Here is a 21,189-nt window from a genome sequence, read left to right on the forward strand (position 1 = left end):
AAACAAATCTTGCATGATGCATGTGACCCTAGGTGAAAATTTTTGAATTCAATGGTATAAACTTGTGTTTTTCACGCTTCCGCTCCTTCAATTGGTATCAAAGCCACTATATTTGCCATTTAGATTGTTGATTATATGATTTAATTGTGTGTTTTGATCATGAGATGATTTATGCATTGCTTGTTGCAATGGATGTGTGGCGGCATGCTTGAAGAACACCATCTTTGGTGCGCCAATTTTGGCTTCCATGGGTGGCTCAAGGTTTGCCTTTTTAATTTGTAATTGTTGTATGATCTAAAAGCTCATCCTATGTCTAATTAAATTGTTTAATTAGAATTTTAATCATACAATTAAATTTTGATTCAAATCAGAATTTTAAAAATTGTTTGAATGTGATTCAAATCTGAATTTTAAAAGTTGTTTGAATGTGATTCAAATCTGAATTTTTAAAGTTGTTTGAATCATACTTAAATCTGATTTTTTAAAGTTGTTTGAATAATATTCAGATATGAATTTTTAAAAATTATTTGAATGTGATTCAAATATGATTTTTTAAAAATTGTTTGAATGTGATTCAAATCTGAATTTTTAAATTTGTTTGAATGAGATTCAAATTTGAAATTTTAAATTTATTTGAATCATATTCAAATCTGGATTTTTAAGTTGAATATGAGATATTCAATTTAATTTAAGTATGTATGTTTTATTTAATTGTTAAATAGTGATATGCATGATGGATGATCATGGACTATAAAAGACCAATGTGATTGGATTTATTCTTTTATGTTTCTTTGGGATTGTAATTTAAATTAATTTATTTTAATTTATTTTTGGGCATGTATTATTAAGGTTGTAATAATTTTGGGTTGTAATTTCATTTATTTAGTTTCTTGTAAATTCGCCTTGGTATGCCAAGGATTATTATGTAATAATGGATTGCAAGAAGATCAAGGAGGTCAAGAGCATTGGTGGGATCAATGGGAAGAATTCAAGATCAAGTGTTGATTATGTACTCCTTCAGCAACTCTTGTAAAATGAATGAATGAAATGCACCTAGGAATGCCCTGATTCAATTCTTGATAGCTCAGAATTGAATCCCTTAGAAAGTCCATGATCATACCATATTTACTGCTTATCCATGAATGCATGAGATATATGGGAACGTATGCAATTGTATGATATATGCATGCTAAATGGATAATGTGCAAAGTGAGACCTTAATAGTAATTAGGATGACCATAAAATCTTCCAAACAAATGATTAAGTTGGAAATGCTATAATTAGAGTAATTATAACATGGGCCCTCCATTGGGGCAATTATTTTAAGAAATTTTAAATAATTGCATATGATGCAATTAATTTAAGAGATTTTCTTAAGAATAATTGTTAAGCATGAGATGTTGTAAATATGTAAATGGTTTGGTGGCCAATATTGGATGTACCTGAGGACATTAAAATTATTTGCATAATTACTGGCTCAATGGGATCAACTTAACTAATGCAAGATAAGTCAATAATGGATGTACCTGAGATTTTGAGTATTAGGGGCTAGGTAAAGGATTGAACCTCACATGAGATGTGATGGGCAAGGAGTTGCTCACTTATAGTTTATTGTAATTCCAATAATGGATGTACCTGAGGATGATCAATAGAATTATAAGAATTCAATCACCCACTAGAAATCCATCCCACTAGGATTTTCGTTTTCTACTTTGGAAGTGTAGGATTCGCTAAGTTAGTGGGAGGACCAATTTGATTAAAAGACCATAATCATTTTGGTTAAATACATGATACATTTACTAATTAATCTGGTTATTTTCTGCAGTTAATTTTCTGATAATAATGAGCACAGAACAACCACCACCATCCAATATCCTTGCAAGCATACTTGATCGCAATAGGTTGACAGGACCTAATCTCTCTGATTGGCTAAGAAATTTGAAACTTGTCCTGAACCTTGAACATATAGTATATGTTCTAGATTCAAATGTTCCTGGTCCCTTACCTCCAGAGGCCACTCAAGAGGAACATGAAACTTTGGACAAGTGGAAGGAGCATGATATAAGAGCTAAGTGTTACATGCTTGCTTCCATGAGTAATGAGTTACAGAAGCAGCATGAGAACATGCAGAGTGCGAGTGAGATCCTCCTTCACCTACAAGAGTTGTATGGTGAGCACAGCAGGAATGCTAAGTATGAGATATCTAGGCAGCTATTTCGCATGAGGATGTCTGAGGGACAGAATGTTGGGGATCATGTCCAAAAGATGATTCAGCTAATTGAGCAGCTGGAACATCTTGACTTCAACATGGATTTCCAACTACAGACGGATTTGATCCTTCAGTCCCTTCCTGAGTCTTTTAGGAATTTTGTGACAAATTTTCATATGACTAAACAGGAATGCACCTTAGCTGGTTTACTCAACATGCTGGTTATTGTCCAAAAGAATATGCCGAGCAATAAAGGAAAAGAGGTAGCTTTGATTGCATCTTCTTATGCTGGAAAGTCCAACAAGAAGAAGGGCAATAAGAAAAAGAAATCTCAGATTCCTGGTCCTTCCAAGAAAATAGCTAAACAGAAAGGGACGACTAAAGCTGATGCAGGCAAAGGAAAGTGTTTCCACTGCCAGAATGATGGGCACAGAAATAAGAACTGCCCATAGTATAGCCAATAATAGAAGCTTGCACTAACGAGATATTAGACTTCGGGTTGGCAAAAGCTCAACTGTTGAAGCTTTAGCCATAGGATCTAAATCTTTATACATATATATACATGTTTTATATTTAAACAAGGTTTTGCATATACCTGATACCTTTTAAGAACATCATTTCTATATCTAGTTTGACTAGAGATGATTATGAATTTCAGTTCATAAATGATGTTTGCAATATTTATTTTGAAAATAAATATGTTGGTTCGGGTTATATGCATAATAGACTTTATTATCTAGATAATAATGTTAAATACAAATCTAATGTAAGCAATCTAAAAGAATGCAATGCCAATATGAAAATCAACTCAAGTTCAAAATATATTTGGCACTTAAGGTTATGTCATGTTGCAGAAGATAGGATTGCAAAACTGGAGAAAATGAGGATTCTATCCTCATTGGGCTCTGAGCCTACTCCAACTTGTGAATCTTGCCTTCAGGGCAAAATGACTAGATCACCCTTTGTTGGACAAGGGCTAAGGGCTGAAAATATTTTGGAGCTAATACATAGTGATGTATGTGGTCCATTTAAGGAAATGGCTAGAGGCGGTTTATAAATCTAGGTTTGGGTAATTGTATTTGATGAAATACCAACTTGAATCCTTTGAAAAGTTCAAAGAATTTAAATCTGAAGTAGAAAATCAAACAGGAAAGAGTATTAAAGCTCTTCGATCAGATCGTGGAGGTGAATATTTGAGTGCTGAATTTGATGAATACTTGCAAGAGCACGGCATTGTTTCCCAGCTGACTCCTCCAGGAACGCCACAGCTGAATGGTGTATCTGAAAGGAGAAATCGTACCCTATTGGATATGGTACGTAGTATGATGAGCTATACTGATATGCCAATCTCCTTTTGGGGATTTACATTAAAATTAGCTTTGTATATTATGAAGAGGATTCCATCAAAATCAGTTTCTTCCACACCTTATGAGATATGGCATGGAAGAAAACCAAGTCTTAAGCATGTTAAGATTTGGGGTTGTCCAGCTTATATCAAAAAGCTGAAAACTGATAAATTGGAAACCAGATCAGAAAAGGGTCGATTTGTTGGATATCCAAAAGATAGTTTTAGGTATTATTTTTATTTGCCTTCATCACAAAAGGTTGTGGTGAGTAGAGATGCTACATTTCTTGAACAACAGTTTGTTCAAGAAGGAGGTAAAGGAAGGCAAATAGAGTTAGAATTGGAGAATTCTGACCAACCAATAGATCAGATGGATATAGATCCATCTAGTCAACCTACTCCCATTGATGAAACATCTACAGCTGTTCCTCGTAGAACAACCAGGGTATCTCACCCTCCAGTAAGATATGGTTTCCTTCATGAAGAAGAACAAGAGTTGTCTACTCATGAAGAAGTAGATAATGGAGATGATCCACTTACCTATGAATAAGCTATATCAGATATAGACTCTTCAAAATGGATTGATGCTATGAAATCTGAAATTGATTCCATGTATAAGAATCAAGTTTGGGATCTTGTTGACCCACCTGAAGGTATTGTACTTATAGGGAACAAATGGGTTTTCAAGAAGAAAATTGGTTTTGATGGAAAGGTAGAGACCTATAAGGCAAGGCTAGTAGCGAAAGGGTTTTGCCAAAGGTAAGGAATCGACTATGATGAGACTTTCTCGCCTGTTGCCATGCTTAAATCAATAGGATTCTATTAGCAATAGCTGCATACTATGATTATGAGATTTGGCAGATGGATGTCAAAATAGCTTTTCTCAATGGATACATTGAAGAAAACATTTTCATGGAACAACTTCAGGGTTTTGAATCCCAAGATGGTTCTAAGGTATGTAAGCTAAAGCGATCCATTTATGGGTTGAAGCAAGCTTCGAGGAGTTGGAACACCCGTTTTGATGAAGCCATTAAATCATTTGGTTTTATCAAAAATGAGGATGAGCCATGTGTATATAAGAAGGTTAGTGATAGTGCTATCACTTTCCTTGTCTTATATGTGGATGATATACTGTTGATGGGTAATGACACAGGTATGTTGACAACTGTAAAGGTATAGTTGTCAAATACATTCTCCATGAAAGACTTAGGGGAGGCAACCTATATTCTTGGGATTCACATTTATAGAGATAGAGCGAAAAGAATAATCGGTTTATCCCAAAGTCTATACTTGGAAAAAGTGTTAAAGAGGTTTAACATGCTTGATTCCAACAGAGGATTGTTACTAGTGAGACATGGTATCCACCTTTCTAAAGAGATGTCTCCAAAGACACCTGAAGAAAGAGATAAAATGGTTAGGATTCCATATGCTTCGGCTATTGGAAGTTTAATGTATGCAATGTTGTGTACTAGGTCGGATATTGCATATGCTGTTAGTTTGACTAGCAGGAATCATACCAATCCAAGTTTGGAACACTGGATAGCTGTCAAGAATATCCTTAAGTACTTGAGAAGAGCTAAGGATTTATTCTTGATCTATGGAGGTGGAGACTTGCAATTGGATAGTTATACTGATTCTGATTTCCAATCAGATATCGATGATAGAAAGTCTACCTATGGATATGTGTTCATTTGTAATGGAGGTGCAGTCAGTTGGAAGAGTTCCAAACAGAGCACGACTGTAGATTCCACTACCGAGGCTGAGTATATTGCTGCATCAGATGCTGCAAAGGAAGCTGTTTGGATAAAGAAGTTCGTGACAGAACTTGCAGTAGTTCCTTCCATTGAGTCAGCATTTCCACTACACTATTACAACAATGGAGCAGTCATATAGGCTAAGGAACCAAGGTCTCACCAGAAATCCAAACACATACAAAGGCAGTACCACATTATCAAAGAAATAGTTGGGCGAGGCGATGTAGCCATGCAAAAAATAGCATCAGCTGAAAATCCAGCTGATCCATTCACTAAGCCTATGTCACAGACTCAACTAGACCGATATCTTAAGAAGATGGGTCTAAGATATTGTAATGAATGGCTCTAGTGCTAGTGAGAGATTGTTAGTAGTATGTCCTAGAGTATATCATTTAGTATGTATCTTGTACATGTTTTTAATAATAAAAGGCATTTTCACTTTTCCGTTTACATAATATATTTATGTGTAATAGAAAAGGTGCATTAATATTTTGTTAGAAATTCTATTCTTAAGTTGTTAAAAATATGAGTGACGGTATTTCTAGCACAAAGTATCATAAATAGGTTCACAATCGAGGATACTTCATAATAAGGACATGACTTATCCAGAAAGATTGTATTCATGTTTGTTCCCAAGTTATTTATATGAGATATAGATAAGATGGAATGGTGAGTCTCATGCCATATACCAAACATGATAGGCACTTATACATGATAAGTAGGTCGAACCAGTGACACTTATGACAAGCACATGGAGTTTACTCTTATCAATGCATTGTCATAAATCATATCAGTGCATATAATCTTTAGACCTGAGATAGCACAGTTATCTTGTATATAGGTGGTTTGAGTTTGATACTGCTTTCATACTTGTACTGTGTATGGGTATATGGGCATGTGTTGGCTCCTACAAGTTATATATGGAGGCAGGTGTTGATCAAGATGGAATCTGTTCCTCTAAGTAAATAGAGATAAAATCCTATGTTCATTTAATTGTTCTTGATATTTCAAGTTCCTGGCCAGGACAGATAGATTTATTCAGAAAAGAGTTTCTGATGAGAAAATCTTTTTAATCAAGAACTGGAATTAAAAGAGAACATAATATTCATAGCAAATGGAGTTTGACATAAACCATGACTCCAGCTTGAGTTGGGATTTTGTAACAGAGAGATTCTAGTACATGGTAACATATGATTATAGGTTCATTTAAGGTAAACCTTATTACTAATTGGGTGGCCATGGCATGCTATGCTAGGTGTTAACCATGGTCTATGAGGTGCATAAAATGATTTAGAGAAATCATTTATGGTAAGAAAGAGTTTTGATGATATTAAGAGTTGATATCATGTCTCATTGCCAATTAGTGATGAGCCTAGTAAGTCACACACATACACAAGTAATCACCTAATTAAATATAATTTAATTAATTAATTAAAGAGTTTAATTGATTAATTAAATAGGTTTAGTTTGCAATTAGATTGCAAAGTCCCTAGCATGACTTGAAGCCAAATCTAGGTTATTGGATGTACAGTATAAGTTAAATTTATATTTAAAGTATTTAAATATGAATTTAATTAATGAGAAATTAATTAATAAAGATTAATTAATTGATTTATATTTGATATAAATTGATTAGAAGAAGAGAAATAATTATTTTGGGTTGAGAACTCAAAATTAAGACACAGGGGTATTTTGGTCATTTCACATTTCACAGGGTGACATGTGGCACCATGAGATGGTGACACATGGCATTATACATAAGATTGCCAAATGTCTTTTAATAATGTAAGATGATTAAAATTAAGATTAAATATAGGTTTGACACTTGGCACAATGTGATTGGGTCAATTAAACCTAGAACCAATCAGAGGGTGACATGTGGCAAGGGTTTAATGTGTTGACCTAGCTATATAAGTGTTGTTATGAAAAGAAAACAAGACAACCAGCAGCTATTTTCTTTGGTGCCGCCACCCAAGAGGCTCTCCTTCCTCTTCATCTTCTTCTCTCATCTATTCCAAGAGATTAGCAAACAATCTCTTGAATTAAAAATACTAGAAATTATTTCTAGTGTCATGTTTACATCTTTAATCTCTTAAAAGGCAAAACTTGATTTTCTAATTAATAGAAAAAGCTTTAGAAGCTGTTCAAGGGCTGCTATAGGTGTTCTTGGTGTGGACAAGCTAGAGGGACAACATTTGGTGTCCTGAAGACGCATCCGAAAGGTGCAAATACACTGCAGTACATCAAGAGGTTAGTGTATTTGTTCTTGATCTAATCTAGGGTTCTAAAATTAATCTGATTAATTTTTAAAATCTTAAATAGCAAATACAGATCCAAAAACATATTAAAAGAGTTTTAATATGTTTTTTATCATTGAAATCAAATAGATAAAAACAAATCTTGCATGATGCATGTGACCCTAGGTGAAAATTTTTGAATTCAATAGTATAAACTTGTGTTTTTTACGCTTTCGCTCCTTCATACTGGTCCCGCACGATCAATAACTTCATAATGGCCAATAAACCTAGGGCTTAATTTTTCCTTTTTTCCGAATCTCAACACTTTCTTCCACGGTGATACTTTGAGAAATACCTTTTCACTAACTTCATACTCAATGTCCTTTCTTTTCAAGTCAGCATAAGTTTTCTGTCGGTCTGAGGCAACTTTCAAATTGGCCTTTATCAGTTTCACCTTTTCCTCTGTCTATTTTATCAGGTCTTGCCCCACTAGCTTATCTTCACCCAATTCAGTCCAACATACAGGTGTTCTGCATTTTCTCCCATGCAGTGCTTCATAGGGTGCCATATGTATGCTAGCTTGATAGCTATTGTTGTATGCAAATTCTGCTAATGGAAGGTATTTGTCCCAACTTCCCTCAAACTCAATAACACAACTTCTTAGCATATCCTCGAGGACCTATCACACATGTTCAGTTATTATTATCATTATTAGTTTAATTTATTGTTTACAATAACTCAATGAGTTTCAAAATTTACCTGGATTATTCTTTCTAACTGTCCATCTGTCTGAGGATGAAAAGCCGTACTAAAATGGAGTTGTGTGCCCAAGGATTCTTGTAATTTCTTCCAAAATCTAGATGTAAACCTCGGGTCTCTATCAGATATAATGGAAAGTGGAATTCCATGTAGTCTAACTATCTCACTAATGTACAATTCTGCTAGCTTTTCTAGTGAGTAGTCAGTTCTGACTAGTAGAAAATGTGCTAATTTGGTCAACCTATCCACAATCTCCCATACTGCATCATGCCTCTTCTGAGTGAGAGGTAGACCACTGACAAAGTCCATAGTGACTCGGTCCCATTCCATTCAGGTATATTTATAGGTTGTAACAAACCTGATGAAACTTGATATTCTGCTTTGACTTGCTGACTTGTCAAACATCTAGTTACATAGTCAGCTATGTCTTTCTTCATACTCGGCCACCAGTATCGAAGTTTCAGGTCATGGTACATTTTTATGCTTCTTGGGTGCATAGCATACACACTGTTATGTGCTTCTCTCAGAATACTAGTTTTCAATTCTTTATCATCTGGAACACAACTCTTTCTTTATAGTACAGGCACCCATTTTCTTTCACTTCATTTTCAGTTTCCTTTCCCTCAGTGATTTTTCCCATAACAGCCATTAATTTCTCATCTGTCTTCTGCCAATCCTGTATCTGTTGTAACAGATTCGGCTTCACTTGCAACTCAGCCAAAATAACTCCGTCATGAGTTAAGGACAATTGGGCATTCAGAGATCTTAATGCTACAATAGATTTTCTGCTTAAGGCATCAGCAACTACGTTTGCCTTCCCAGGGTGGTAGTCAATCACACAATCATAATCTTTCAGGAATTCAATCCATCGCCTCTGTCCCAAATTAAGTTCCTTCTGGGTTGGCAGATATTTCAAACTCTTATGGTCTGTGTATATGTAGCATTTTTCTCCATACGAGTAATGCCTCCATATATTCAATGCGAAGATAATTGCTGCTAACTCCAAATCATGAGTAGGGTAATTCTTTTCATGTGGCCTTAACTGCCTGGAAGCATATGCGACCACTTTCCCTTCTTGCATGAGTACACACCCTAACCCATTATGTGAGGCATCACTGTAGACTACAAAGTCCTTTCCTGACACTGGCTGTGTTAACACTGGTGCCTTTGTCAATATGGCCTTCAGCCTCTCAAAACTGGCTTGACACTTGTCATTCCAGTCAAATTTCATATTCTTGTGTAGTAATTTGGTCATTGGAGCAGCTATCAGGGAAAATCCCTTTACAAATCTTCTATAATATCCAGCTAACCCCAAGAAACTTCTGATCTCAATTGTATTTCTTGGAGGCTTCCATTCCATCACTGCTTCAATCTTCTTGGGATCCACTCTAATCCCTTCAGCTGATATTACATGTCCAAGGAATGCAATCTCATTCAACCAAAACTCACACTTGGACAATTTAGCATACAGTTTCTTCTCTTTTAGAATCTGCAGAACAATTCTCAAATGGTAATCATGTTCTGCTTTATCCTTGGAATACACCAGGATGCCATCAATGAAGACCACTACAAACTGATCTAAGTATGGATGGAAGATACGGTTCATAAGGTCCATGAATGCTGTTGGAGCGTTTGTTAACCCAAATGGCATCACCAGAAATTCATAATGCCCATACCGGGTTCTAAATGCAGTCTGAGGCACATCTGCATCCTTAACCCTTAGTTGATGATACTCTGATCTGAAATCAATCTTAGAAAACACACCGACTCCCTTTAACTGATCAAACAGATCATCAATTCTAGGCAATAGATACTTGTTCTTCACTGTTACTTTGTTTAACTGCTGGTAGTCAAGACATAACCTCAGTGTCCCATCTTTCTTCTTAACAAACAGTATCGGAGCTCCCCACGGTGACACACTGGGGTGTATGAACCCCTTGTCTAGTAATTCTTGCAGCTGGATTTTTAACTCTTTCAATTTAGCAGGTGCCATCCTATACGGAGCAATTGAAATCGGAGCTGTACCCAGTATAATCTCAATAGCAAATTCAACTTCCCTTTCTAGTGGCAAACTAGGCAATTCCTCAGGAAATACCTCAGAGAAATCCCTTACTGTGGGTATATTAGACAAATCAAATTTACCCTACCTAGTGTTAACCACGTGTGTTAGATAGGCTTCACACCCTTTTCTCAACCATCTCCTTGCAACTGTAGCTGAGATGACATTGGACAAGAAATCTGTCCTTTCACCCACAACTGTTATTTCTTCATTCTCAGCAGTTTTCCGAGAGATTCCTTTCAATTTACAATCTACTATTGCCTGATGATGGGATAACCAGTCCATTCCCAAAATCACATCAAACTCATGGAAAGGCAATTCGATTAAGTCTGCCAAGAACTCTTTCCCTTGAATCTTCAATGGACAGCCCTTATATACTTTATTTACTACCACACTGTGGCCTAGCGGATTTATGACCAGGATGTCTTGGTCACTTTTCTCTACTGGTATTCCCTTTTCTATGGGTAGCTTGATACAAATATATGAATGAGTAGATCCAGGATCCTCTAATGCATGCACAAAAGTATTATAGAGGAGGAACATACCCTTGATGACATCTGGAGCATCTTGTTCCTCCTGTGCCCTTATAGCAAAGGCTCTGGCTAGTTTTCTGCCTTATGATCTCTCCACAGAATCTGATACAGGTTTCTGTGAAGTACTGACTACCAGCCTTACCCGGATTTCTACTGCTTGGAGCTGGAGGGGCAGGCCTAACAGTTGATACTGGAGTGGATGTAGCAGTTCTGCGTGAACAATCTCATATTAGGTGGTCTGTAGACCCACACCATAAACAAGCACCTATCATCCTCCACATTCACCCTTATGCCATTTTTGGCAATGTGGGCAAGCAATGAGATCTTGCTGGGCTGGTCCCTGAACTCACCCCTGGAGAGCTAGCCACCAAGGTGTGGACTAGCCTCTCCTCGGCAAACCGAGATTTGGGCCTCTGTGGATCGACTTCGACTTGGTGCTCTACTGAAACTCTGAGTAGGCGAACCTCTGAATTTCTTACCAGGGGCAGAAGATGTACTAGTCTGACCCTGACCTCTTTTCTATTGTCTGTCCCTTCTGTTCTGCTCATTCATTCTAACTTTTTCAACCTTCAGTGTGGCTTCCACTAACTTGGCAAACTCTGTAATCTCCAAGGCTGTAATCATTACTTTAATATTATCATTGAGTCCTTCCTCAAATCTCTTGCATCTCTCAGCCTCATTAGGGACTATTTCCCGCCCATAGTGGCTCAGTCTGACAAATTTTCTTTCATATTTAGCCACTGTCAGCTGTCTCTGGCGTAGGATAATAAATTCCCTTCTTTTCTCTTCTAGGTATACACTGCCCACATACTTCTTTCTGAACTCAGTGAGAAAGAAATCTCAAGTTATTTGTTCTGGTGGCACCTCACTAATCACTGTATCCCACCATTGGTATGCATCATCTTGCAGTAGTGATACAGCAGCTTCCAAATTCTGCTCTGGAGTACAATGAAGTTATTTCAAGACTCTTCCAGTTTTGTCCAACCAGTTTTTAGCTGTGACAGAATCATCTTCCCTTTTGCCCAGAAAATCCACTGCTCCAAACTTTTTAAGTTTCTCCATATGAGATTTTTTACGTGGAGGTGGTGGTGGTGGCATAACTCCTGCCATCTGTCTAAAGAACTCAGCCATTTGCTGAAATATGGCTGGTGCATCTGGTACTGGTGGAGCAGGTTCCCTCCTGTCTCCTGGTTCAGTCATAGATGGAGCATGACTCTCCACCTCCTCATCGACCACTCTCTGCGATGTGGAGTCCATATTCTGATCAAAATAACAAATCAAAAGATCTGCATTAGAGTCATCTTAACACTTACAATGCAATGCATGATATGCAAACTATCTAGGTCCAGAAATGCCTAAACCGTGCTCTGATACCACTAAATGTAACATTCCTCACCCGTCTACAGTATAGCCAAGCAAGGCATGCTACACGGTGTACCGGAGCACCTATTCTGTGATTATCTCATTTCCTGAACTCAATTCGATCCTAAGAAGTCTTTTATGTAAACTTCATATCATGCTGGTTCTATTTTTATACTTTAATAAAATCAGTGTTTCAAAAATGGTAATAAAAATCCGACAATGTGCCGTCTGTATTTCGGACAAACTGTCCTTCTAAACCTGTTAAAAAAATAGTTCAATATGATAATATTCTCAAAATCTCAACAATTTCATAGTTTCAAAATACAATCCATCATAATTTACATTCATCCAAACAATCTCCATAGGAATTTAATATATACATATTATTACAAACCTTAAAGTTTTAGAATATACAAAATTACATAACAAAATGTCAAAATACAACTGATAGTCATTACACAAGACCCTAAGTCCTACCATGTATGCAATGTAGTGCAGATGACTCTGGACTCCTGTGTAGATTTGATGTCTCACCCAGTTGTAGGTCTGCTGGGCTCCCCAGCTGTGTCTCAATACCTACGCGTAGCAAAAGCAACGCGCTAAGCAATTCTGCTTAGTGGTGTCAAATATAAAGAAATATACACTAAAATAAAATAAATGAATTATTTATGAATTTATGACATCGATATTCTTTACAGTTGTTGATTCTACTTCTATTTGCTAACCTTTCATCTTTGCTAATTTTGGTGGTGTTGTATGTCAATGAACTGAATTTAGCTATTTGAATTTAATAATTCTTAAATTAACTACCTGTGTAGCCTATATACTGACCAGACTGGATAAACAGATATACTGGCACTGGGTACTTAGTACCTCGGGCCATCACACCATCGGTCATAAAGTGTCTCTCGGTGTGCAAACAGTGTGGCTAAAAAGCCATATAGTCAATCTAGCGATAAGCCAAGTATAATAACACAATACGTATAACCGTAGGTTATTAAAGTCACAGTGTGGTATAATATGCCATAAAAACACAGTATGGCATAAAGCCATTTACAAAACAGCTGTCAGAATCCTATTGGCATGCCAACTTATCCAAACAAGTCAACTAGGCAAACTAGGGCACATTATATATTAATTGTTTAATTCTTGAATTTTTAGAGTTTACTAGCTATTATATAATTCATAAGTCAATGCATATGTTGACCTTTTTAGGTAAGATAGATAAGTTGTTTCTAGCATCAACATGTCACAATTTACAATTCAATATGCTATCAATATAATGCAATTTACCCTTTTCACAAGTTGGCATTCATTGCCAAATTACTTCAAGCATCATTTTATGTAATTACCAAATTTTTAGTTTTAGTGTGCTAGATTGGTCTAGCTTATTGTCCTATTTCTCTTGGTTTTTAGCTTCTGGTCAAAGAAGCAAAATTGTAGCTCTATGTCTTATTAAACTTTTGACACAAATTTAAGGTCATTCTGAGTTGTATAGACCAAGATATGGTCAATTTACTAAAGCTGGACAGATTGCACCTTTCGTGCAAAATTTGGTCAATTTTAGGTCACATTTAGTTCTGGCAGTTTTGGTATCCGAACTTATGCAAGCTATTTAACTTGGTTCTAGCCATTTCTGGGCTTTGGTGTCTTCATAAGAATTTTAGCTATATGTCTAAGCTATCCATGGTAAAAATTTCAGGTCATTTGGACCTGTTTTGAGTGAGTTATGGTCATCTTAATGACTACTGTTCATATGGTCAAAAATCTGGGCTTGCACTTACCAATTCCGGATTTGGTTATTTTTAAGGTCAATTTCTAGGCAGAATTTTGGCAACATTTCTACATGAAAGATGGCCTATTTGGTGTCTAGTTTCACCCCCCATTGGCCTCATACCAATTGGGTTCACATTTTTGCACTTATAACCTAATTTAGGTACTACCAACACACACAACCTGCATTTGAAAATTATACTTTCAATTTTGACAATCCTCCTCCTCCCAATACTTCAATAATCAATCATGGCACTTCTATATATATTGTACACAATTCCAGCAAAGCATTTTGGGCAAAGCACTCAAGTGCTCAATGCACACAATACACCATTAAAGTTCAACATTTACTTCCACTGAAATTCAACATACCTCAATACCAATATTACACATACACTTCCATGGCAACTATACATACTGCCCACAATTTACACCATCACATCTCATCAATAAATTACATAAACTCACATACAATTTCATAATATTATAGGCTGCCAAACGTGGCAGTTTACCAAAGTATCAAAGTCCCATTTTCAAACCCTTAATTCAAGCACTAACATGCACATACTTGGACATTAACCTACTGCAACTTCCATTTGAGTTAATCAACCTTAATTCCCATCCATTAGAGGTAAGAAAGCTCAAACACAACAAACTTTCATGGCTTCCGAAAATGGACAAGTTCATATCTCAATATTTTCTTCCTTTCTCTTCACCAAATTACTCACCTCAACCTAAACACAAAGTTTACTAAAGCAAGGGAGAGGATTTGGACACTTACTTCTTGAGAGCTTCCCTTAAACTTCACCAAATCTTCTTTTTCTTATTCCCAATATCTTCCCCAAGGTGAGTAGGCAAGCTTTAATGAAGGAATTATGTGTGAAAAGTGGCTTGATGATGGAGAGAGGAAGCTTCATGCGTGGGCGGCAATGGTGGAAATGGGAGGATTCATTTTGGTAAGTGAGAGTGAGGTTGAAGAAGAAGATGACAATGAATGGAATCTGCTGTCCCAAGGTCCCATATGTCTCCCAAATTAGGAGTTAGAGGAGCACTAATCTTATTTTTAATGTTTAATTATTTCAAGTTTCCTTATTTGCTCATTTATCTCTTTTTTTTTCTTCATTTACATAATGTATCACAATTTAATTTTTCATGACATTTTCAAAGTGCAATACCATTTATTTTTAATGGACATTGAGGTCAAAAGGCAACTCTAGGTGTCAAATGACCAAAATGCCCTTCTTCGGTTTGTATTCCCAATTTTTCGGTAACACCGATTTTTATCTATTTCTCGATTTTTCGTTTTTATTTGTACTAATTTATTAATTTTTTTTTTGATATTTCTAGTGTTAATTACATTTCAATAAACATTTAATTATGTCCCAAAATTTAATTTTGAGGGTTCCCCGCAGTCCTGGGGTTGGCAATTGCCTTTGCCGTAACTTCCCAGTGCGGTCACCCATCGCTACGGTGTCAGCTCGTTTAACTTATTTTCATTTTCTCTCTTTTATTTTTCTTTAATTTTTCTTATATTTTATTTTTATTTATTACATCATTATATGTCTGTTCACTATCACCGAAGTATAGTTCCAGACATCCTGACTTGCCCGGACTGACATTAGGTCACCGGAGCAACAAAACATACATAATACGTACAGGGAGGATGTTACACCCCTGACTTCCCTATACTCATCAATTTGAGCTCAACACTCTTATTGACTCTAATTATTAACTGAGTTAGTATTAAGCAATCCTCATCAAATTAATAACTACTTTAAGAAAATGAAGTAGTTAAGCTGAACAGCAATTTATGAAGCATACCACCCTATTGTTTCCTTAGGTTATTATTGAAAACTTGGATCATAATCAATAAAACCTAATTGCTACTCATATTCAATCTTACACAACAATTACGAATTATGAAGATGAACTAGCAATTGATCAAATCAAACAATTAACTAATAGGTTTTTTTAGCAAATCATTCAACAGATCAAAAACAATTAAATCAAAAAATAATAGATATTCAAAAAGACATAAATTAAATTAAAATCTAGTCTCACAAATCAAGCAAAATAACTTGAATCCCTTGAACTGAATTAAAAACTTAGCCACTCAAGTTCATGGCTTACAGAAAAATAAAATAAAGAAATCTAAAGAAGAATTCTAAAAGACGAATGGAGAGGCTGCTGAATGATGTCTATGAAGAATGAAGGTTTGAATTGGGATGCTCTTAGCTGCTGCCCAAAGACGTATTTATACTAAGAAAAACCTAATCCCAAAGATAGGAACCAAACCAAACTAGGATACAGCCCAAGTTATGGCCCAAAAACCAGGACTGGTTTAGTCAGACGGTCCAGCCCATTGTGACAACTTCATTGCCATTTTTGATAATTAAAATAGCCTCATCTCTCATCCAGCCCTTCATAGAAGTTGTAGAGGTGGCTCTTAAGGTTAAATTGGGCTTAGCCTTGCTTCATTTGAACCTCTGAAACTCTAGATACAAAATAAATACTGAAACTAGTCATGACCCATTGAGTCTGGGCTTTTGCAATAGATCCATAGCTCATTTTGTCAACCTTGCAGACTGATTTGGGATTTGGTCCCTCTTTATCATTTGAAGTGCTCTATCTTAGCTTTTCAATGGATTAAACAGCAATCAATTTGGATACCCACAACTTTAGAAACACCTGAAAAATACAGCAAAGGTCAAATGTTGAAAATTTCTCCATTTAACACAATTATTCCACAACTATCTAAAAATATGTCTAAATGATAAATATATTTTAACCAACTGAATTAAACATAAAAAAACACTCTAAAATACTAAATGTGATGGGAGTAAAATTAATAAATTATGCACTTATCAAAATGGGTGGAAGCCAAAGCCACCAGGACTGATGATTCTAAAGCTATCGTAGGTTTTATCAAGTCAAACATTTTTAGCAGGTTTGGAGTTCCTAGAGTTTTGATCAGTGACCAGGAAACACATTTTTGTAATAGAACTGTTGAGGTATTGTTGAGGAGATATGGTGTTTTCCATAGAGTATTTACAGCTTATTATCCTCAAACAAGTGGGTAAGCAGAGGTGTCTAACAGAGAGATCAAGTCTATTTTAGAAAAAACAGTGAAGCCAAATGGAAAAGATTGAAGCCTTATACTTGATGATGCTTTATGGGCTTACGGGACTGCTTATAAGACACCCATAGGTATGTCCCCCTACAGATTAGTGTTTGGTAAGTTGTGTCACCTTCCTGTTGAGTTAGAATATAAGGCTTATTGGGCTGTTAAACATTGTAATTTGGATTTGGATACTGCTCGTGTGGAAAGAAAATTACAATTGCAGGAATTAGAGGAAATTCGACTTGAGGCTTATGAGAACTTTAAGATCTATAAAGAAAAGACCAAGGCATTCCATGACTAACTAATTCTAAGGAAGAAAATGAAGTTGATGCCTTGTAAGTTGCGTTCTCATTGGATTGGACCCTTTGTTGTTACTAATGTGTTTCCTTATGGTGCAGTTGAAATTCAAAGTTTAGGAACTAACAAAGTGTTCAAGGTCAACGGTCATAGACTCAAGCCATTTTATGAAGGGTTTCAAGAGCATACAGTGGAGGAGCTCAAATTGAGTAACCCAATTTATGTGGATTAAGGAGCTTTGCCATGTCGAGCTAACGACGATAAACAAAAGCGCTTCTTGGGAGGCAACCCATGGGTGGCTTGTTAGCCCCAATCAGATTTGTTTTCTTTCCGTTATCTTATTTTATTTTCTAGCATTTTTTTTTTACTTTTCTTTTGCATTTGGGCATTACATTGGGGACAATGTAAGTTTTAAGTGTGGGGGAGGAGAAAATTGTTGCTGCAATTTTGAAAATAAAAATAAAAATAAAATAAATAAATAAAGTAAAATAAAATTTGTTCTCATAAGCTTGATTCATTATTTTATATTAACTCTCAGAGAGAAATGCTTTATCCTTGAAATGACTTTTCTACTTTAGGTTGAGTTTTTGAGATTTTAGACAAGCTAATAATAGCTTTAATGATGGATTTTTCCTCTTCTCCATACCATAGAATAATTTTTTTCTTGCATAAATCATTTAGGCTTGATTTAATGGTGAAATGATTAGTTATGTGTACTTTAAACTAGTGTCATGCATATTTCAGAACTTTGTTTAATTTATCAGGGCACTTTATAATATGTAGATGCATAAATTAGGAGAAATAAAAGGCTAAACTTGAAAATTACTCCGCTATTTAGTTAAGCAAAGTAACCAGGGGTCTTCATGAACCCCTTGTCGATTCTCAGGCTAAAAGCTAGCTAGGATATGAGCAAGGTACTTTTCTGAAAGTAACGGTTAAAATAAAGAAAAAAAAAGTAACTGTGACGAGAGAGAAGTACCAATTTAAAAAAAAAAAAAAACCTATTTCTATCTCCCCTAAGATTTGCAAAGAGCTATAATTATTGTGCCTTGATAAATTAGCCTTGTGTTTTAGTATGTACTGATTTAAAATTTTATGAAACTTTAATTGTGTGAGCTTAATTGATTTCAAGCCTTTTGTTTTGTGTTAGAGAATTGTTGATATATTGGTATGGTGTTGATGGAATTTATTATGATGGTTATTACCTTACTTGCCTCTTCTTTCAAACTTTTAATCTTTTGTTAGAGAATGTTGTGCTAGGATGAAGTTAAGTGAACTTCTAAGTGGAGTTGATTGAAAATTTAAGTCATGCTTGAGGATAAGCATGGAATAAGTGTGGGGAAATTTGACAAGTGCATAATTTATTAATTTTACTCCCATCACATTTAGTGTTTCTAGGGTATCTTTATGCCTAATTTAGTTGATTAAAGTATAATTATTTGTTAGGCATATGTTTAGAGAGTTGTTGAAATAATTGTGTTAAATGGAGAAATTTTTAGCATTTGCATTAATTTGACTCTTGCTGTATTTTTCAGGGTTTTGGTAAAGTCTCAGAACATAGAAGTGTGGAAGGAAGCTTGGAAAGGTCAAAGGATTGAGAAGTGTTGCCGATAGAAAGTACACGGGTCATGTAAGCACAACCATGGACCCGTGTAACATTCTGCCAGAAGAAATCCAGAGAACCAAGGAAGAAATAAAGTACACGGGCTGTGTAACTTGACCCGTGTAAATCCTGGAGACCCGTGTAACCTTCTGTGCCAATGCAAGACATACCCATTCAGCTCCAGTAAGTTACACGGCCCTGGGCCATGTAGTGATACACGGGCCGTGTATCCGTCGATAATCAGTTTTCTGATTTTGCTCCAGTTGCAGTTTTTGACAGAGAGAAAGACTCTTAACACCTCAAGGACTCTAAAAACCTAACCCTAGGCCATTTATTATAAATAGAAGAGGCAGCAGCCATCACAAAGAAGATCAGACCTTCGTTCTCCATTCATATTATAGATTTCTTTAATTTTCTTCTTTAATTTTCTGTAAGCCATGAACATGAGTGGCTAAGTTTTTAATTCAGTTCAAGGGATTCAAGTTCTTTTGAGTGATTTGTGAGATCAGGTTCTTAATTTAATTTTTATCTTTTTGAATATCTAGTGTTTTCTGATTTCATTGTCTTTGATTTATTGAATGATTTGCTAAAAAGGCCTATTAGTTAATTGTTTGATGTGATCAATTGCTAGTTCATCTTCATAATCTGTAATTGTTGTGTAAGATTGAACATGAGTAGCAATTAGGTTTTATTGATTATGATCCCAGTTTTCGATAATAACCTAAGGAAACAATAGGATGAATTAAATGATTTATGCTTCATAAATTATTGTTCAGCTTAACTACTTCCTATTCTTAAAGCAGTTATTAATTTGATGAGGATTACTTAATACCAATTCAGTTAATAATTAGAGTCAACAAGAGTGCTGGGCTCTAATTGATGAGTATAGGGAAGTTATAGATTTTACCTTACTGTTTGGTAAATCTACGTTAAGTATTCAATAAGAGATAATTGTATTTCTTTTGTCTATGATCGAATCAATGCATTGGAATGTGAATTACCTTGGACTGAAGTTTATTTAATTTGAGAGTTTCATATTTAATTTTAGTTCTTAATTTTTGATTTTGATTTCTTCTTTGGATTGCGAATTACCCCCCCCCCCTACCTTTGTTTCTTTTTTCCATTACATAAGTGCACGAAATTTAATAATTCAGTCTCTAGGGTTCGACTGGATTTACCACTTACTGCAAAAAATATTTCATAACTAGTAATTTTAGTTAATTTAATTTAATTTCTGGTAGATTTGACATCCATCACATTGAAAAATGTGTCTCATTTCTCAACAAATGATATAGGGGAAGGGGAGAAATAGAGAATAGGAGACCAGAACCTACAAATCTCCTACCATTTAGATAATGAAGTGGGAGAAGTAATAGAAAGAGAATGTGAGAAAGAATAGCTTGATTATTCCCTCAAGCCTTTGAGTATATGTATTATTACATATTTATAAAACACAGGAACATTTACAGGCATAGACATGGCGCACAATCATAGACTTAATTCATTCAATCATAGCTTAATCCATACTCAAATGCTCATTCAAACTAGCATTCTAAAAGTAACCATCTTAGTGCAAGTATCTAAATAGTCGAGCCATGTTTAACTACAACACCGCTTTATTGGGGCAACACAGGTTTATGGACATTTTGTGAGCGATTAATGATTATCTATTCCTTTGGATGTATTTACTATTGTACTCTATAATTTTATTAATTTATTGTCTTTTGCAAAATTCACTACGCATCAAGAATGATCTGAATCAAGGATATTGGCATAGATAAAAATGTATGTTCTGTGATAAACTTGTAATTATCAATCTTGACACAGAAATTTTGTTATAAATTATTTCAGGAATGTTTTCTAAATCCACAATCTTTGGTGAAAGATCTCCATGATATAGATTTTGAAGCAACTTGGATGTTTGACCCTGGTATCAAATGTGAAGAAGGTTATTTTGTGTATGATAGTGGTTCTAAAAGTGATGTTTGGGTTCAAAGAGCATATGGAAGACCATTTATTGGTTTGTTTCAATTTGCATTCAGAATTTACTTATCTCCTTGCGCGCCTCGGCGCCCCCCTCCCCCTCCCCCTCCCCTCCCCCCCCCCCTGTAACACCCCTCACCCGTCTACAGTATAG

At 35.5% G+C, this 21,189-nt stretch overlaps 1 pseudogene; it reads left to right on the forward strand.

Moving 5' to 3' along the window:
* Positions 1-21,189, forward strand: part of LOC131168958 (uncharacterized) — a 169,791-nt pseudogene that overhangs the window by 141,494 nt on the left and 7,108 nt on the right.

Source organism: Hevea brasiliensis, chromosome 18 (genome assembly GCF_030052815.1).
Source record: "Hevea brasiliensis isolate MT/VB/25A 57/8 chromosome 18, ASM3005281v1, whole genome shotgun sequence".
NCBI lineage: Eukaryota > Viridiplantae > Streptophyta > Magnoliopsida > Malpighiales > Euphorbiaceae > Hevea > Hevea brasiliensis.